Genomic DNA, 17,829 nt, shown 5'->3' with positions numbered 1-17,829 from the left:
CCCCTACCCTCCCTCCTCTGACCCTCAGTCCTTTTACCGATAAATTTGGAAGCCTGCCTCCTGAGGCTGAGTTGTTCTGGTTTTCCCATAATACTCCCTTTTCCAGCTTTTATATGCTTATCCATTAAGTCAGACAAATTTCCCTTTCAGAGTTTGGCATTGTTTCTTTATTGGAAAGGAAACAGATTGTTTTAGGCCAGGAAAGCTTGCAAAAGAAAATAGAAGACCATGAACTATGTTTTTTATTTTCTTGTTTTTAATCATCACATCTCACGTTAGGATTCAGTGTTGGGTCTCGGTGTGTTTTCTGTTCAGAGAGAATGTGAGGTTCTTCTTGCACCTGGTTTATCTTTGATGTGGGCTTGGCACAGCTTTACACATGGTCTTCCCCCAAACCATGACATAAATCCTGCTTTTTATTTTATGTCTAGGGTCAGGTTTCCGGTAGTGGTGTCTAGCGGGGTCAGGAAGTCAAATTCCTAGGCTGTGAGGATGATTTTACTTGTGTGTGACTTTCTCTGCTTGTTGTGAAAGCTCAGCTTTAGCGTCATATGGCCCCTTTTTGGCTCTTTCAAATTTTAGTCAAATTGAGTGGTATAATCCATAAAGTGCCCATCTTTTGGCTGTTTCGCAGTGACAGATCACTCAGCTAGGATAAGCAGGTAGCAAATCTGATAACTTATATGTGTTGCCCCAAATCTTTGCCACGAATAAAGGATTTTTAAAAAAATTGTTCCCTCTTGGATCTTGGAATTAGGAAGACTTTTGTTGATGAAACATCACATTGATACTAATGGTATGTTATTCATTTCTCCGATTACCTTAATCAAAGGTGTATTTAACTACCTACAATTTCTGACAAGCATGAGATAACCAGTGTTCCTATGTTGATGTTACTTAATTCAAAGCAGGATACCTAAAATAAAGAAAAAAAACAGAAGATTTATTGCAGCTAAATATATATGTGTTATTTGGCTTTGGAATATTGAAATAAATATTCAAAGCCATTTTTATGATTTTTTTAAACCATACCCGTAAGCTTTTCATTTTTCCTAGTGTGATATTTGATTTTTAAAATTTTTGCCTAAAATATTTCTTTTTTGTGTGTGTGTAAGAGAGTATTTGAAAAACAGAAAGATTGTGATATTTATGATCTGTGCATTTCTCTCTGTATTTTCATAAATAATTTCCATCGAATGAAAATTTTAAAAACCTTTTATTATGGAACACTTTGAATATACATAAAAATACAGTGAATATCAAAGTGAAGCTTCATATATCCATCATTACACTATAACAAACTCATAGCCAGTTTCATTTCATCCATTATTCCTCCCCATCAGTGACCCCAACTGGATTGTTTTGAAACAAATCCATATTTGAAGCAAAAATAGATATATTATTTCTGGTTGGTCAGTTATGAACTGAAGATCTGTAAGTGGCCCCACCCCAGTTGTTACTAGGTCATAGATTATGATTTGGCTTAGCATACGTGCAGTGACCCATGTGTCCATATTGATCATTGATCCATCGTGGCTTTCTTAGCTATCTTGGCTTTCTTTTGTTAGCAGAGCTTACCTGCAACTGTAGTTTCAGAAAATAGAAAAGGCAGCTGTTACCGTCACTATACTATATTGGCAGTGAAGGGGACCAAAGTAATGCTGGCTGACATATGAAGTGGTGAAGAGCAAGAGAGGAAAGGCCCCAGATGCTGGCTTACACTGGGGAGTCCACCTGGGGCATTGGCGTTGCTTTGAAGGAAAGAGGTTCTGCAGCTAGCTAAGCTTGGCCACGAAGAATGGGACTCACCTTGGCTATTTGCAGACATGGAGGTGGTTGCACGGTTCACGATCCTTTCCATAGGACGTTGTGAGAATTTCTTATTTAAAGTTTAAAAAGGACTTTTATTCTGAAGTGAAGCAAACACAAGCTAATGGAGGAGTTCTCATTTGGGGAGAGGGACTCCTCTGGACTGTGGTCTCCTTGAATTTATGCATTGGCAGTAATTTCAAATCTTTGGAGCTCTTTTGGGTCAGAATCCTGGTCATTGTTTCTGAATCTATATATCATTATCCTTAATGGAAGTTAAATTACAGATGGAAGCAAATGTACGTCATGGTCAGAGTCAGAATTACGTTCTTGTGAACTTTATCCTATTGGTCATTTTAATTAGATTTGACTGGAAACGATTTATAGTAGTGGATGATTGACTTATATTAAACAAAACCATTTACTTTCTTATTTTGGCTTGAATATGTAAAGCGAAAATAATTTATGTTAATAAGTGATTTTGAAAAGTCATATTTAGTATTTATTAGTGACTGGTAGGTTTCTGTGTCAATTGTTTATTGAAAGTAATACATGTAAAATAAAATCAGAGGTATCCTGTTTTTATTTGCATTTTTATATAGTTTTTTGTAATCTAAAAGTCTTAGCTAAGAAAAATCGAGCTCATAAATATAGTTTATTGGCTTGGACAATAAAAAATCAATAGAAAGAGGTAGCAGCTTATAGTTCTGTTACCTTGTGTTACCTGCACAGCCCACCACAACCTTTTGACCTCATTTTCCCACTGGAAAAGCTGAAACAAGAGAGGAGTTTTATGTATTTCCTTCTTTGTTTATACATTTATTTTATAGAATTAAACAGAATGTTTGAAAATATGTCATTGGGATAGATGTGAAGTAAATACTTTAATTCTAGTTTTGAGCAATTTTCATTTATTTTTGTCCATTTTCGATTTTATTTTATCCATTTTGTTCTTTAAAAAGCAAATCATTGGAATTAAAATCTGTAAAATGTTTTATGTAGATAGAAATGAAGAAATATTTCAAGTCTAATTTAAATATTTCCATTTGTTTAATATTACAAATGAAACACAACATGATAAGATTATAGGCTGGTCTTAAAAATTCACATTTGCTATTTATTGTGACTAGTAGATAGTTTTTCTTCTATTTTTTCTTCACAGGAAAAGAAGGTTTCTCTCTGATACAGAATCCTGAAATGTGATCTCCCTTAAAAAGGTAGGTGTATGTGCTTTTTAATTTGTGACTTAAAAAAATTTTTATCTTGAATAAATTACAACCCAGATGATTTAATTGAGAAGCAGTTTTTTTATGCCACTAACACCTGCCATTGCGAATTGAATTAAAACCTCAGATTCATCTTTCTAAATTCAATATTTAAGTTTGCCAGTCTTTTAAAAGAATGACTATTTTGGGACGATAGTTGATGTCTACAGCAGTCAATGTATGTGATGTATAATAAGTGAATGCTTCTCAGCAGATCCATTTTTTATTGCAATAAATTTATTTCAGCTCCTCTTGATGAAATGTGTTCCTGTCTTTTTCAGTGGGTGACATCTTTCTAGGAAACCCAGAGAGTTTGGAAGTGTAAAATGGTCTGTGGCCAGTAAAAAATGTGGTATCTTTCATTTTGTAGTGTGAGATTTCTTTTTCAGAGTGTGGATTGTGATTTGCTTGATACTTTGTCAGCTGTAATAAGGTTGGGGGCATTTTTGGGTATATGGTGTCTTTTTGTAATCCATACAGAGCCTGCAAGAGGTTTCCACATTTCATGGAGTGAACTCATACTAGCCTAGGAGCCACTTTGGCTTTCTTTTTTTTCTTTTCTGAGGCAGAGTCTCGCTTTGTCACCCAGTCTGGAATGCAGTGGTGTGATCTCGGCTCACTGAAACCTCTGCCTCTTGGGTTCAAGGGATTCTCCTGCCTTAGCCTCCTGAGTAGGTGGGACTATAGGTGCCTGCCACCACGCCCAGCTAATTTTTGTATTTCTAATAGAGATGGGATTTCGCCATGTTGGCCAGGCTAATCTCGAACTCCTGATCTCAAGTGATTTGCCTACCCTGGCCTCCCAAAGTGCTGGGATTACAGGCGTGAGCCACAGTACCTGGCCTTTTTTTTTTTGGTTTTTGTCTCATACTCTTTATTCTGAAATACAGACTGGCTCTCCTGTTCTGAAAGGTGTAGTTGGGGACTTGGTTCTGATGAGAGCCATGCGTTCAGGGGAATGCCTGTGGACACTGGGAAACCGCTAAGCATGAGTGGTGGGTCCCATGGGGCTGTCACCCCAAGCCACAGGACTGCCTCAGAGATTTGGGGGGTGTTTTAAGGTCACAGTGGTCAAATCTGACCTCGTGCCATTATCCTTTCATGTTATCCTCCAGTTTGCTCTCAGACTGTAAGATTTCAGCTCTTAGATCATTTCTGGGCTGAGAAGTTAGTCTGTAGAAACAGTTTGTCCTGATTTCATTATAATAACAAATTTGTGATGCTGATGGTGTCTTTCCTCATTCTTCTGCAACCTCACAAGAGTGACCATTCACCACCTCCAGCTTTTAATTACCTATCCAGCTAGCTCCCGGCCATCTCTGCCCTGGGAATGGCTTGGTTCTCCTCTGACCGAGCTCACCAAGCAGTTGCTCACATGTTACTTATAAAACACCCACCTCTAGATAGCAAAAAGCGAAGATTATGGTCCATATTAGATCACTGGAAATCTAGTGTGGAGAACAAACATACATTGATTTCCAAATTGAAAATAGAGGAGTTGAAGCGGAGTTGTAATGTTTGGCCCATTTAAGATAAATTGAACCACTCGTGTACATTCGACATTTGGACATAAACCCTATAAGAGTGTGCTACCAGAGTGAACTTATAGAGACCAGAGAGATTGTTGAGAATTTGCTTCAAAATTAGAGTTCAAAAACCTGCTGTATGTGATTAATTGCAGTGAATTGACTGTATAATAGTTAAATAAATGTTTGCTCTTTTTTCCCAGATTATTTCTTCAAAAATTGGCTTCAAAGATGACACAGAGAAACATAGGTTAATCAAAGACAGAGAGCGAGGATAATTTTTGATAGAATGATGACTGCAAAAGAGCTGATAAGTGTGATATAAATGTTGAGTTGTGAAAATACACTTTTAGGAAATCCAAATTGTTAAACCTTGATCATCTTTGAATGATAATTGGACTTAACTGCAGCATAAATCATCTGTATCATGTATCTGCACTAGCAGATATATATAGAAAAAATCTGACTTTCAACTACTAGGAAAGTTGCTTTTTCACATTTATCCAACATTAATCCAAAATCCCTCTTGGGAATAAAAACTCACATATTTGCAAGGTAGCCAGACAGTTAGGAGCCAGTCTTGAAAAGGCTTCTCAACTGTGTGGGTGACAGAGCCCAGGAGGCTGTTGAGTATTGTAGAAGTCCTGGAGTATGTGGCAATTAATTCCAAGGATGTCTCATGTATTAAATAAATAGTCATATATGATATGTGTGTGTGTGTGTATATATATATATGACTATTTTAAAACTCTATTGCTCCTGCTATAAGGAAATGTATATGAATATGAAATGTTACTGAATTAAGGGGAGCTTTTTTATTATAATGTATTTTCTTAATCAACAGAAATTAAAGCTACTTTATACTACTACCATTTATACTACTTTTATAAATGGCTAACAATTCATTTTGACACTAAACATGGGTTCTCATAATCAAAGAAATTGAAAATTGTTGCTCTAGAACCTGGGGAAGGTATCTGAATCATGTTAAGATTGGATCCATGATTCGAGCAAGACAGGGCCAGAAGGTTTTTAAACAGTCAGAAGAAAGAAATACTCAGACGTTTATTTTATTAGATATTAGATTAGGTTACTGGGGCAATGGAGGAACTTCCTTCTAAAAACGTTTAAACAGTCCATTTTTGTTGTATGCTAGACTGGTTAGATGTATTCTTCAGTATGAAAGCTAGTAGCCACATGTGGTCATTTAAATTTAACCACATTTAGTTATTTTAATTAAGAAAATTAAAAATTGAGTTCATGATTTACACCAGTCACAATTTACATGCTCATTAGCTACATGTGGCTAGAGGGCAGCACATAGAACATTCTCATCATCACGGAAAGTTGTTTTTTTTTTTTTTTTGACAGTGCTGGGGACAATTGTCATCACTAGGACTGCTCTATGCCACTAGTAGTACCACCACCACAAAGCTATTCCTAGGGGCTTTGCCCTGGTGTCCTGGCATTGAATGGAGAAGACAAAGCCTGGTTTGCCCTGTAAATCCTGGGAGATTTTTATGGACAGTAGTCCTTAGTGAATGCGTGGAAAAGAAAATTGTTTCCCCATAATCTTCCAGCTCCCCTCCCTTTCGTTATGGCCTATATCCCCTGACAAGCAGCAGGGGTCCATGTGCCAGTTTGAGTTAACATTTATTGTGTGTACAGTAGACATTTATCCCCATTTGGGCTACCTGGCATCTGAATCCTTTTCCTGAATTTGGGGGCATTCCTTATTGTGTGAAGCTGAGTGGATAAAAGTGCTGTTTCTTTTAACTTCCCAAGCAGAAATGCCCACTTTTGTGTTTTTCTTGATGTCTGCCAGCAAGTAGGCACACTCATGGGACTTCAGGTTTGTCACATCTGGGACTGGGGCTCTGGAGAGGTGGCTTAGAGAGGCAGTGGTTTGGAATTCTGCCCATCGCTGGTGCACGCAGCACCATGGTGGCAGGTCCAGAGCCACCTGTGGTGACCAGCACCATCAGTGCAGTAGGTGAAACAGAGTCATTTACTGGGAACAAAAGCAATACTAATGGAAACAGCCTTCCCATGAGTGTAAGGAGCCAGACTAGTCTCCTCTGTTCTAATGGACATCCTCCTTACATGGAATAATAACAGAACAATTTAATTTTATTTGTTATTATTAATTCTTTTTTAGAGACAGAGTCTTGCTCTGTTGCCCAGGCTGAAGTGCAGTGGCATGACTGTAGCTCAGTGTAACCTCGAACCTCATAACAGGAAAATTAAAAAAAAAAATCAAAAGAAACCACTTAGGTGTAACACAAGGAAGATATGCTGACTTGTTTAATGGAAAGGAATATACTTTAATGGAAGAATACATATATCAGAATATCAAACGTCCCACATGGGTTTAGTAATGGAGCGACTCCATTTTTTTGTTTTTGATAGAGAATTGTGTTTATAATTCTGTTTCTTATATGCATAATGTAATCAAAACTGTTGCCTGTGAATAATCACTCTTTCTGATTCCTACTGGCTAGGCTGATATGCCTGTTTTATTGCTTTTCCAGAACAGATAGACTCACATATTGTTGCACGTTATGTTTTGAGTTCTTAAGCATATTGTCTCTTCCTCCTGTGCACTGATTCCCACTTCCGTGCACACAGCAGCTGTGTGACCATCTGCATCATCTCAGCAGTGCCACAGCTTCCTCCGTAGAATGCTACGGTGTGTCGCCCATTGAGGGATTCCTCATCCCAAGCGTGATTTTTACGTGGGTAGGCTGCCCACCTGTGAAGTGAAGTTTCTGGTGGCTCATTTCTTCATATTTCATGATAATTGGTCAGAGGCTTGCCTGGCAGTGGAACCATCACCCCAGGGACAGAGGTTGCCTGCTGTCCATCATAACTTATGCTCAGCCCTCAATAGAGAAGAAGTATTGTGTGAAGCAGCCGCCTAACCAGAGAGACTGGTGAAGCAGCCTCCAGTTGTGTGTAGGTGAGCTACACGACTTGTTCTTACCAACACAATGTGAACAGTCAGTAGGGCAAATCTGGGACAAGGCTTTGAACCCCAGGCTCTATCGTCCTCTTTCCTGTGGTTGGATGCAGATGACTAGGAGGCCTGAGGGGATGGTGAGAGACGGGATTAAGTGAACCTGAGTCTAAATCATTCCATTGTGGATGGCTCCTCACTATTCCTGTTCAGGAATCCATATGTTCCTGAACAGAAAATCTTTAATAGTCATATTTGCAGTCTTTCCCAGTAACAAACTCTAACAATGAAAGATAGAGTATAAATTATGTGAGCAAGAGAGAGAAATAAACTTCTATTATGTTAACTCTTTATATATTATCAGATTTGTTCATTGCAGAAGCTGACATTACCGTTGTATATCCTCATTCAGCCACGTAAATCTCATCATTTCTTTTTATCAGGTATTAGCTGACATTTTTTCATTTTTCAGTTGCCCATTATGTGGAATCATCTTCTTGCATTGAGTAGTAGCATGGCTTATACATGAATGTGATTATGGCCTATATACATTTCCTACATATTGCCTAGTTTTGCTTACAGATTGGTCTAAGAGTTAGAGGAGAGCTTCGTGCCTCATTGTAAAAACAATTTGCCAGTTTTGTAAATCAGCATTTTTTTTTTTTTTTTTTTGGGAGGCTGGTTTTGCTCTGTGTGGGTTGGAGTGAGTAGCTGATCTTGGCTCACCAGCCTCTGCTCCCTCAGGTTCAAGTGATTCTCCTGCCTCAGCCTCAGCTGGGATTAGGTGCCTGCCACTATGCCCAGCTAATTTTTCAATATTTTTCAGTAGAGACAGGGTTTCACCATGTTTGCCAGGCTGGTCTCGAACTCCTGACCTCAGGTGATCTGCCGGCCTCAGCCTCCCCAATTGCTAGGATTACAGGCATGAGCCACTGCACCTGGCTGTAAATCAGCAATTTTGATTGAGTTTTTAATCCTTTTGGATCACTGCAAAGATTGTGGTAACTGAGAATTCAAGTTCAGTGACTAATTTTGCTTCATAAATGTATAGAAAATCATTGATGGCCTTATTAGAAAACATTTCCCAGGCTTAATAGTTCTATATAGGCAACAGAGGCATCCAATGAAGATGGAAAGAGGGAAACAATTATACAAAATCATCTTAGATTATGACAGAAGGAGAAAGCATTTGATACTCATTTAAAAGCAGCAAATATGGTGATTCGAGGTATACATTTTGCTTTTGGCATGACATGTAAATTATTGCTTGGCAGAGATGAAGAATTAGGGATTTAATGTTTTTGCTTTTTAGTTTACTGTGTATTAACTAATAACATTTTCTTCTTCTACAATATGGAAATAGCAACTGTATACCTGTAAGGTTATTAATGGAGGTTTTGTGCATACTGATATATTTGAAATGTTTTTAGTTCTTTAGGGGAAAAGTGCTTAATAAACATAAATAACTACTTATGTTCACAGTTTATTTCTGTTGACTTAATATACCTTCTTTTTCCTCTTAATAATGCCAGAGCGTATTTGGGGGGCTATAGCTTGGGCAAAAATAAGACATTATTAATATCAGCACTTTGTAACCTGAGACAGATGATATAATCTCTCCTGCCATATTCTCTGGGGTTTAAAGGTGCTATTCAGCAAGATTATTATGAACACCAAAAAAATTTGCGTAAAATAGTTGCATGGCTGTCACTTCCACATAAGCTATGAAGGCAATGATGATAATTAAGTCTAGGACTTGTAGGAACCACATATACTCACTCCTACTACCTTTGTTCTTCTTCATGTCTACTCTGCCATTGTACATATTAACACATTGGCATATACTCTGTGCTTAGTATGGAGTGCTTCTCAAACCTTTTGGTCTAAGACCCTTCTATACTCTTAAGAATTGTTCAGAGTTCTAAACAGCTTTTTAACATGCAGCTTATATTGTAACTATTTGCTATATTAAAATGTAAAATGGGGACATTTAGAAATACTTATTTTGGATAACAATAATAAACCCATTACATGTTAATGTAAGTAAGAATTTTTTAAATGAAGAAATACTGTATTTTTCCAAACAATATATGTTTGGTAAGAAGAGTGGCACCATTTAATATTTTTGCAAATCTCTTAAAGTCTTGCTTAATAAAAGATATGCGAATTCCCTTATTTGCTTCTGTAGTTTATTGAGATACTGAACATGATAAAGGCTCTGGAAAACTCTTTCAGAGAGTGAGAGTAATAAAAGGAAAATAATTTATTAGTATCATTATGGAAATAATTTTGATCTTTTGGAACCCCGAACTTGTCTTGAGCACACAGTTTGAGAGTGATTGGTCTACGTTAAATCCCCAAAGCCTATCTTTAGAGTATTTCCAGTTTTGTCACATTTACTACTTTGTACCAGAAAATCCCTTTCCCATCCAAAATATTAGTAAATAACTATTTCTATCTAGTTAATTCTTATTCAGAGAAATAACTAAGAGGCTAAATTATAATTTTAATTTTAGGCTGCAATTTTCCCATTTATTAATTGCACCTTCAGAATATTCTGGCATCTTAACCCATTTCCCCCATTCTCACAGCTGCTTTTAAGTCATTTGTCTCATTGATATGCACTATTATGAGAGCCTCTAAATTGGTCTCTGTCCCAGTTGCTATTGCTGTGCAACAAACCACCCCAAAACTAAGTGCTTAAAACAGTAACAATCACAAATCTGCAGTTAGGGCAGGGTTTAGCGGAGAAAGCTCATCTCTGCCTCTTATGGCATCAGCTGGGGATATTTTGACTGCATGCCAGAGGATCCACTTGTGAGATGATTCACCTACATGCCTGGCAAGTTGATTCCAGCAGTTGGCTGGGAGCTAAGAACTAGGGGCTTCCGTCATCACCTTGTGGCCTCTCAATGGACTGCTTGGTCTTCCTCATAGCATGGTGGCTGAGTTGCAAGAGTCAGTGTTCCAAGAGATAGGAGTTAAAGTTGTCATTTTCTTAAGGTCTGGACATGGGAACTGGTCTAGTGTCACTTCTGCTGGATTATTAGTCAAGCAGCAACAAAGCCTAACTTTAAGGAGTGGGAATACTGACTCCTACCTCTCGATTGGAGAAGTGTCAAATAATTTGGGCACCATGTTTTAAAATTACCATACTCTCTCTGCTTCAGTCGTTCTCACCCCCAAATTGCCCAGTATTTGCATCTTGTCCTCAGATTCAGTTTCCCAGAACATAGCTCTGTTTGTCCTGTAGCTCCCCATTTTCTACCTAAGAACAAAATTAATCTTGCATTCAGAACAATCCATTTATTAGTTTACCCTATTCCTTCTTTAGTATACCCTGTGCTTTAGCCCAAATTTATCTGGGTTTTTCTTCTTTTGCCTTTGATTGTACTTTTTTCTCTCTTCCTAGAATATTATCCCTTTAATCTCTTCACATCCTAACATTCTGTCCTCAGAATAAATGCCACCACTCACGTGAAGACTTCCTTAAGCTCTCCATCCTTTTGTAGTATATCCTTCTATTATCTCTCATCATATAGTTTAACTATACCCTTTTAAAGACCTCCCAATTTCTGTCTTGTACAATAATATACGTATATTTTATATACTCTACTAGATTTTATGTTCCTTGGAGGGGATCCACATTTTTAAATATAATATTAATCTTTAGTTGCTCTGATATCTTGAGATGTATGTAACAAGTGCTTGATTTTTAAAAAAATGAGTGAATGAAGATATGAATGAAATTAACAGAGTATGTTTAGACTCACCTAAAAAGCTCTTAGAAGTACTATGATTATTGATTAAAATTGCTGGTTAGCCACAAGCTAAAGAAAAATTGATGATTTAATTACCAAGCATAAATATTAGACAATATTTTTAAAAAGAGATCATACCTAAAATAACAGTACAACCATACAAAAGTTGGGAATGACTTTCCTAGAAATGTAGAGTAGGAACTAAGTAAGGAAAGCTACAAAACTGAATTGTAGGACATAAAATGAGTTTCATATTAGTGGAGAGAGATTCTTTGTTCTTGGAAAGCCAGATTCAGTATAGTAATACAAAATACCAGATTTGTTCAATTGAAGTGTACACTCAGTACAATTTCTGTAAAAATAGGGAACTTGACAAAATAATTCCAAACTGCATCTGGAAGAATGAACCTATTAATACTCTCAGAATTACAAGAAATATTTATGAGGGGCACTTGCCATCTTAGATATTAAAGAATATTTTAAGTCAATGATGATTGGACAATGGTATTGATACAGGGATACATCAATGAGTAAAATATTAAAGAACTTGTTTTACATACCCATGTATGATAATTTAGTATATGATAAGGTTGGTGTTTCAGATTGGTAGGAAAAAGATTAATTACTCAATAAAAAGTATTACCAACAGGCTCTCTACCACACTGCTAATGTAGAAATAATTCTAGGGATCAAATTATATATATAACAAGATAAACTATAAATGTATGATAAAAATCTATGGATAATATTTTTACAATTTATGTGTATGTGGGGAAGGCATCTCTAAGTAGGAACCATGAAGGAAAGAATTTTAAAATGTGACTACATATACATATGTTTTACATCTTTATTTTTCAACATGTTGGCGACCATCTCAACTTGTTTGAAGGACAGACCATATACTGGAAAGATATTTACAAACAATATGATCAACAAAGGCTGATATTCCTAAAGTACAAAGAGCTTTTAAAATAAATTCTTACAATCTTATCAGCAAAGTGAACATTTAATAAAGTCGTGGAGTAAATAGGCAATTCATAAAACAATGAATATGGGGCCATCAAACATATAAAAAGATGATCAAATCTGTCAGCAGTCAAAAGTGCAATTTAAACCAACAGTGGTATATTATTAGGTTGGTACAAAAGTAATTGTGTTTTTTTGCATCAAAAGTAACGGCAAAAACTGCAATTACTTTTGCACCATCCTATATTTCTCAGTAACTAAAATGACAAACAAAAATAAGCAAAAAGTTCATAATTGATGATGCTGTGGGCAAACAGTATAGTTATTTTTTCAAACTGCACTGAAGGGCCATATTTTCCCAGTCTGTTTTTGACAGATATGCTTGTAATGTACAGTAAAAATAAGTAGCCAGAAAACAAAAATCACAGATATTCAGAATAAAACATCAAATATCTCACACACACACACACACACACACACAAACACACACACAGAATGTTCATCAGACATAAAATTAACTCTCTCAAATTGCACTGAATGTTTCTAAATGTTTACTCTCAATTTCTGGGCCTATTTAAGTGGACCAGTCAGGAACATTTTGCGGTCTAGCACCATTCTATGGACCACTCCTTTAATGTGCCAATGGGAACATAAACTGGGTCAGACTTTGTGAAGGGAAGATTGGTAGTATGTATAAGATTTTAAATGTGCAAACCCTTCTATTTCTAGGAATTTGTTGTAAGGCAAATTGGATAGTTGTGTAAGATTATTTATCCTAGCGTCTTTGGTGATAGAGAAAAAGATGAAATCTAAATATCCTCCAGTAGGGTAAATGGTTAAATAGTTATGGTAGAGTCAGACTGTGGAATACTATGTGGTCATTAAATAATTAAGCAAATGTATATTCATTTTGTATTATAGAAAATTTCAAATGTACACAAAAGTAGGATGAATGCCGAAACCATCTCCATATGACCATCACCCAGCTTCAACTGTTACCAAGTTATGGCCGATCTTGTCCCTGCCCCTTCGAGTAGTTGTGCGTTTATGTGGGAAGATTATCATGACCTTTTGTGAAGAAAAACCAGGTTATAGTGGAGCATTTATTTACTTGTTCAACAATTATGGATTATACTCTCACCGCTGGTGTGGTACTGTTCTAGGTGCTGGGGCTTCAGAAGTGCTTTAAAAACGTAAAAAACTCAGCTTGCAGCTTAGATTCTAGTGGGGAAGAAGTAACAACCAACAGTCAAAATTTTAGCATATAGTTACTGATAATCATTACAGAGAAAAGGGGGAATAGGGAGCATAGGATGTGTTGCCATTTTAGAAAAGATGAATAGGGAAGCCCCCCTCCCCCCATCCCCACCTGAGATGGTGGTATTTGGGTCAAGGCCCTAAGTTGCTAAGGAAGGACTACACGTCATCTGGGGGGGCGACCTCCTCAGGCTGTTGGGGGTGGGAGGTAGCAAATGCAAATGCCGTAAGGCAGAGGTGAGCCTGCTCTTTCTGAAGAAGAGCAAGGAGGCCCCAGCTTGAACACGGGGAGAGTGCTGGGAGATTGGGCAGGAGGGTGGTGTAGGGAGGAGGGTCTTACAGGCCTCTGTGCAGACTTCGACTCCTGCTCTAAATGGACTAGGGAGCCTTTGGAGAATTGGGACCTGAGAACAATGGGATGTTACTTTTGAGAAGGCTCACGTTGGCTGCTGAGTTCAGAATACACTGTGAGAGAGCACATCCAGAAGAAGGAGAATCAGGAGGTTATGTTCCTGTGTAATCAGGGGAGATTGGGGGATATTAATTTGAACAAGGTTTGGAGAGATGGAGGTGGTTTGAAGAGGTCAGGCTCTCAATCTCTTTTGAAGATGGAATCAGTAGGATTTGATCATGGATTCCATGTAAGGTATGAGGAAGGAAGAGGTGGTAAAGGGGATTCCAGGGTTTGTCCCTGGGCAATTGAAAAGATGGAAGTGCTATTTGCTAGAATGAAGAAGACTGCATTATGAGAGGCTTGAATGGAGAAGATCAGGAGTTGGTTTTGGATATGTAAAATTGTGATTCCCATTAGGTGTCCAAAATGAAGATAGAACCAGGAGTTAGTTGGATATTAAGAGTCTGGAATTCAGATGGGACTAGGCTGAAGATGTTTAAATGTGGGAGTTGTGAGTCTGGATGAAGTCACTAGAAAAGTGAATGTGGACAAGAAGCAAAGACAAGACTCAGAGGACTGAGTCTAAGGGCATTTAGAGGGCGGGAGATAGGGAAGAATCAGTGTTAGAGATTAGGGATAAGAGTGAGCTAATGAAGTAGGAGGAAAACCAAGGGCATATGGTGTCTTAGAAGCCACCTGCTGAGTGTTTCAAGGAGGGAGGATTAATCAGAGGGGCTGTCAAAGAAAATGAGGACTGAGATTTGACTGAACAGGAGGCTGGTGCAAAAGTTGGATCAACATAACATGTCAGCTTGAATTCCTTGCAGAGGTATGAATTATGAAGCATGGAAATGATGATGATGATAATACTAACTATTATTAAGAATTCAAAAGGAACAAGTTCTTCTTTTTTTTTAAGAATGCCAAATATATTCCCTACCATTAAAATTGGATATAGCAGCCAAAAAAGAAAGAAAAATGAATTAAAATTACTGAAAGACAATTTTACATGTTGTGTCAGATAGTTTAATTTAAATATAAGCTGGTTAATCCAGATGCAGCTGCCCAAACTTGGAATAACATGGGGGAAAAGCCTAGTGAGAAAGCAAAGTTGCAGGAGAGAGATATAGAGAGATGAGAGAGAGAGGGAGAGAGAAAACGAGAGAGAGAGAGAGAGAAGATAGGGGTGGTTAAAGTAGTTGCATAGGAAAAACCAGGTGCCTGCTAAACTTTATTGAGTCCCAGAAATGTAAGGTGCCCCCCACCAAAAAAAAAAAAAAGTGTTAGCTGCTGTTATCACTAACTTTAGCCTGAATAGACTTGAAAATGTATACATTTTTCATAGATGGTTTCCCTGATACTTAAACAATATACCACGATCTTCAGAGCAGAGATGTGAATTTGTGTCCCTGGTTCTAAAGTATTGAACGTTTATAAAATGGTGTGGCTATAAGAGTACCAGAGTTGTGCTGGAGTTTCAGTTTCTTTAGGCAGTTGATTTGATTAAAACAAAACAAAACAAAAACAAACAACCAACTCACACTTCTGGTCCTTTCTCTGGAAATTATGAATAAAAATATCAATAAAATGTTAAAATAGAATTTTAGCAGTCTCCCTATTTGGGAAGGAGAATCTCACAATTTTCACTGGTAGGCAATTCATGTGGGGTTGTAATGCACAAGTGTCGGAAATAAATAAAATGATTGCTCTTTTTTTTTGTAATGGTCTAAAATGATACCTTCTTGATGTAATGAACCTTTCCCCTACTCCCTGCCACTACCCCTCTGCAACTTACACACAATACACGTATTCTGGTGCTTATCAAATTATAAAAGCTGGGATCATGAAATAACAGGAGGATTTTTGTTTTCTGGTATCAGTCAAAAATTGTTTGGAAAACAGGCAGAACAAGTTAAAGTGCAAGCCTAATATAGTGAAGGGAAAGATTTGTGTGCCAGCCACAGATGGACTAAGTTCGTTCTCACATAAATATTATCCCTTTGTTCTTGCCAGGGCTGAACTGCAGTCATCGTCTTAATTAACTCAGGGAGTTTTCAGTTATAGCTTCAAAATCTCAGTCTTCTGGAAATTGTCATCTGTCTTTATGTTGTCCCTAAGTAGCTGTGTGACCTTGATGGGGGTACTTAACCAATTCAGGCCTCAGTATTGGGAGTGAAGGGTGTGGAGGGCCAGCTTAGCTTTCTTCTAGCCCTGATGTTCTGCGAATCTGTTATTCAAGTTTATGGACAAGTTTCCACAGAGAAGGTTAGCAGAGTTTTTAAACATTATTATTATTAAGCAATGGGTATTTTACTAAACAGCACTCAACTATATTTTGCAATGTGTTAATTTGTAGAACATTTTGAAACTCAGCATAGAAAATGAATGCACAGGTCAAGGCTAACATAGCCTTTCAACCATATTGTCTGGAATTTTTTTTTTAACATATAATAAAAGTTACAGTTGAAGAAGAAATGCCAAAATATATTTTTGATGGAAAAGAACAACTTACACTGATTAGCATTTATTTCAATGAAATTTGAATCTTTAAAACACAGGATTTAAACATCTTTCAATGGACATATCCATTATTGTCTCAGATTCATAGGAGTGTCTTATAAGCTATGATTTCTCCTTTATTTACACTGTCTTTTGTGGGGGAAATAAAGAGACTAAACAGTGTTTAGATTATCTCTACACATTTTACATTTCTCCCAAAGGCTGCTGTGTAATGGTTGGCATCTGAGAGAATAGACAGGAAATTAGTGAGGCTGAGGTTCTCCTTCATCTTTTGCCAGGGCTGGACTCCTTGCTTCATTTATTTTCATAGGACACCAGAAATCTGAGAACAGTATTTAAGCTGACTACGTTTCTTTTATAGCTGGCCTTTTATAGATGGTCTACATGTGGCAATGTACAGATTGCCAGATCTTTCTGCTTTTCTCCAACTTAGTGTGTTGGCATTTGAAGTACTGAATGTCCTGTTCACCAATGAATAGTCTGGAGAAAGTTGAACAGTGTAGCCATTTCGGCACCGTAAAATACTGTATGTTTTTTTCATAATCACGAAGGTAATATGTTTGTTGTAGAAAATTTGGAAAATTAATATAATCCAAAATACTACAACCCACAGATCACCACTTTTGATATTGTACTGTTGTTCTCTTTGGTCTTTCATCAGTTTCTTTGACTACTTGTATTAATTATGCAGGTATTCAATTTATTATTCAAACTGTTTCCAAGGTGAGCTGCTAAGAACGTTAATAGGTGTTCTGGGTCACTGGGGGCATTGGGAAGCTGTCCATGTCATATACGTTAGGGAAAATGCCAGATTGAATGATGTTAGACTTCGCTTTGTCACAGACACCCTCCTCAGGGATGAACTTCCTCAAAGGGCTCCATGACTCTCCTCTACTTGGGAAGGTACATTGGGCAAAGCCTGGAAGTTATTGGACATAGAACTGGCTTTGGCTGTGTACCCACTAATGTTGTAATGGGGTGTTCTTCAGACGGCAGTGTGGATCTCATTTGGTTTTTGTTTGTTTTATGAAATTGAGATCTCATGCTTTTGTAACCTCCTTTTCCTGCTTAATGTAATTATGAACGTTTTCTACTTTAAATCTGTTTTTCAAAGAGTTGCTTTCTCTCATTGTTATTTTTGAAAATATTCCATTTATAAAAGTCCCATTTATGAAGCTGGGGCCTAGCCCAGGTGACAGATCGTTTCAGCCTGTGGGGATACTCTTGAAAGGTTCTGTCTGGGTTATGAAATGTTTATACTCATTTGAAATGTTTCCGTCTTCCACCCACCCATTCTGACAAACCTTTAATTTTGGACAACTGCTGTTGAAGCTGTGGATTCACAGTTCCCAAAGCCACTGCTAATTTGTTTGCT

At 37.3% G+C, this 17,829-nt stretch overlaps 1 protein-coding gene across 12 annotated transcripts in view; it reads left to right on the top strand.

The window, feature by feature from the left end:
* Positions 1-17,829, top strand: part of PLCB4 (phospholipase C beta 4) — a 419,746-nt gene that overhangs the window by 24,614 nt on the left and 377,303 nt on the right. For 9 of the 12 annotated variants that reach the window (XM_021921227.1, XM_021921224.1, XM_021921225.1 and 6 more), the window contains one exon: positions 2,972-3,026. The exons of the other annotated variants lie outside the window; for them this stretch is intronic. The gene's annotated coding sequence lies outside the window, so the exon portion shown is untranslated. The remainder of the gene's footprint in view (positions 1-2,971; positions 3,027-17,829) is intronic. 12 annotated transcript variants of the gene reach the window in all.

The sequence above is a fragment of the Papio anubis genome, chromosome 16, assembly GCF_008728515.1.
Source record: "Papio anubis isolate 15944 chromosome 16, Panubis1.0, whole genome shotgun sequence".
Lineage (NCBI taxonomy): Eukaryota > Metazoa > Chordata > Mammalia > Primates > Cercopithecidae > Papio > Papio anubis.
This window is presented reverse-complemented; position numbering and strand designations above follow the sequence as displayed.